The following is a 3,401-nucleotide window of genomic DNA, read 5'->3' as shown; positions in this document are numbered from 1 at the left end:
ATAAAATAGAGATATAAACTTTTAGGTCATAAAATGGAATATTACACACTGATACAAAATTAAATATTGGCTACAAGTATCAATGTAGATTTTTTAAAAATATGAACCAAATAAGTCACAAAAGAGTACACATAATATTGTTCCATATATGTACACTTCAACCCAGACAAAACTAAACCTTATTTAGTGATTAAATCATATGCAATAAAAATAAAAGAAAAAACAAGAGGATGATTAAAATAATATTCAGAAAAGAATATATTTGCTGAGCAAAGAGGAATTAATTGAGAAATTCAAAATTACTATACTATTTCTTCAGCTATGTGGTGGCTAAATGGAAATTTATTTATTATTCTTTTAACTGTAATATATATGTTTTATATACTGTCATATGTATGATAAATTTCTTTAAAAATAATAAGATGTCACTCATTCATTAGTTTGCTCCTATATTAACATATAATTATCAAATGCCTTTAATCTGTAATTGAATAGATGTTAAATTCATTTAACAAATGAATTCTATCTTTTCAAAGAGGTAAATATATATTATCAGTTACAGATAAGCACACCAGAAATAACTATACAATAATCACATGTTCCACAATAGATTGGTGCTCAGAAGACAAACTTGTCTGGGGTTTGATGATTGGTGAGTTCTAAGAAGACTTCTTACCAATGTTAACAGCTGAGTTGAGCATTGAAACATGCATGAGAAGGCATTAGCCAAGAGAACAGTTCCAAGAAATGCCTTCCAGGAACAAACAAATGTATATATGGAGGCAGATATTATTAGTGCCGGGAAGTGCAATCTCGCTCCTCCTGTCTTTCGCCAAAAGTGCCGGGAGCGCTTTAACATCCAGTTCTAAGTCTGCTTTTATTAGTGATGATGATATTGCTAAATATGTCAAAGATGAAAACAAATGTAGTAAAGGTTTCCTTAAGTTTTTTTAATATGCAACTTCATTTACTTGCGATTCATAATTTTTTCCCTAAACTGCTGTAAAATCAGCAAAAATGCCTTGTCAATTTTAGCATAGTTCCTAGGATATTGGTTGGCACCCAAAGGGTTAAGCAAGCTTCTTAAGGGACTGGATGAAGCTGTTAATTTTCTGAAAATTGCCAACGGATTCCCTAAGTTCTTTGGAAGAAAAAACCAACAAAAGACCTAGTAGATTTCTGGAGAGCTGAGAGAGATATAGACTGAGGTAGAGAATGAAGCCCTCTCCAGGCATGGTATATTCCAGTTGGCCCAACACTTAATCAGGAAGCTACCAAAAGGAAACAAATTACTATGATTCTTTTTTTTTTAGCTTGATGTTATACCGAGGAAGTGATTCTGTTAACCATAAAGGAGTTGATTAGTCAGGAAACATGTTTTAAATGAAAACTGCTTAAATGCCTTGAAAAATAAAATAATTTTTAAAATTCTACTACTATCTTATCAGAGAAGTTACTCAATAAAATACAGAAAAAATATATAAAAGGGAAACATGAGTTGGAAGGTTCAGAGAAGCCCCATATGAATCAGAAGCAAGTTCATGAGGAAGGCAAGAAGTAAATTAAGAAATGGACTAGTCTTTTAGGCATCACATTTTAAGAGAAATCCATAAACACTAACACATCTAGTTCAGAGCGCAGTGATTAAGATATTGAGCAACCTAAAATGAGAGGGGGTAGCTTATAAAACCTAAAGTAAAAAGACCTGAGAAATGTTTAGCCTAAACAAGAAGAGGTTCGAGGGCGAAGAAAATTGGTCTTCAATCTGTCAGTCTTTGATAGTTACAATGAGGTGAATTTTGGAGTAATATAAGGAGGAATTTTCTTACTATAAGAATAACCTAAATATCAAATGAATTTTCTTGGTGGTGGTGAGGTCTCTATCATCAGGACTATCTGAGTAGGAACTATACAGCTAATAGGTAGAGGTTATATAGAGGTAATATCAAATCCAATGAATATATACAATCTCTTCCACACCACAGATATATTTTGAGTAATGTGTTTAGGGGTTTTCTTTCCACATTTTATGGTATCCATTTGTAATGGAGTATTGCCTAATACAGAAGTTTAAATCGTGCAATTACTGCAATGAATACATTGTTATGAATAGAATTTGATAGATATGGAAATTAAACAAGTGAATACAGGTTATTTTCTTACCTCATGTAAAGTTTATATTTTGAATAGTAAAACTAATAAGACATAAAAGAATTTTTGAGATACTCTTAACAAGTTGTTTTAGAACAAAATTTCTATAAAGGCCTGGGGCAGTTTTAGTTCTTGCCATGAGAACTGGGAAGATGATCAAGGTCATTGCTGCCTTTTCCCCCAGACCTAACAGTAACTGTGCCACATTGTGAGAATGTAATAGAGGGACATACAGACCCATTGATGCTTAGGATTCTAGGAAATTACAGGAAAAATACCATAAAAATATAAATTCTGCATGCAGTTTATATGTGATTATTACAAGAAACACCAATTGACATGACCTTACATATGATATTTACTCTGTAAAAAACTTAATAATAAATTGCATTATTTCTTAAATTGATTTTAGAGAGAGGAAGGAAGGGAGAGAGAGAGAGAAACAATGATTTGAGAGAAACATCATCGGTTGCTTCCCGCATTGGGGATCAAACCCACAACCTGGGTATGTGTCCTGCCAGGGAATCAAACATGCCACCATTTTGTGTATGGGACAATGCTCCAACTAACTGAAACACAACAACCAGGGCAACAAATTGCATTAAAAAAGAAAGAAAACACCAAAACATAGTTCCTCTGAGTCTCTAGATGACTTTAAAAAGTTCAAGACGTCAGTGCCTGAAAGCGTGTGTAAATTTAGCATATTAGAGAAAAAAGATCATGACCTTAAAACCCAACTTCCTTAAAGGCAAATATGAGTTTACTTTCCTTTACAGGAACCAAGAATCATTCAACTCATTTATGTCTTGCATGAATTCAAGCTTTAAAATGAAAAAAATTATTAATAATTTTCAAGCCAAGTGGTGTGTTCCCTATTTCCTTCTTTGTCTTTAATTTAGGTGGTGTTGATTGATGTGTTATCTATAATTTTATAAAAATTTGATTAAGGAGTCTTGTAAATTTAACTATAATCAACCATTGGACAAGATGATCTTTATAATCCTATATAGCTCTAAATTATGTGAGAACAGTGACTTTGAGCATGTTTTCATATGTCTCTTGGCTTTCTGAGTGTCCTCTTTTGAAAGGTGTTTAATAAGGTCCTTTGCCCATTTTTTGATTGGACTGTTTATTTTCATTTTGCTGACTTGTATGAGTTCCCTGTAAAAATGTTGGAGATTAAACCCTTATTAGAGATAACATTGGCAAATATGTTCTCCTATGCAGTGGGCTTTCTTGTTGTTTTGTTT

Source organism: Myotis davidii, unplaced genomic scaffold (assembly GCF_000327345.1).
Source record: "Myotis davidii unplaced genomic scaffold, ASM32734v1 scaffold162, whole genome shotgun sequence".
Lineage (NCBI taxonomy): Eukaryota > Metazoa > Chordata > Mammalia > Chiroptera > Vespertilionidae > Myotis > Myotis davidii.
This window is presented reverse-complemented; position numbering follows the sequence as displayed.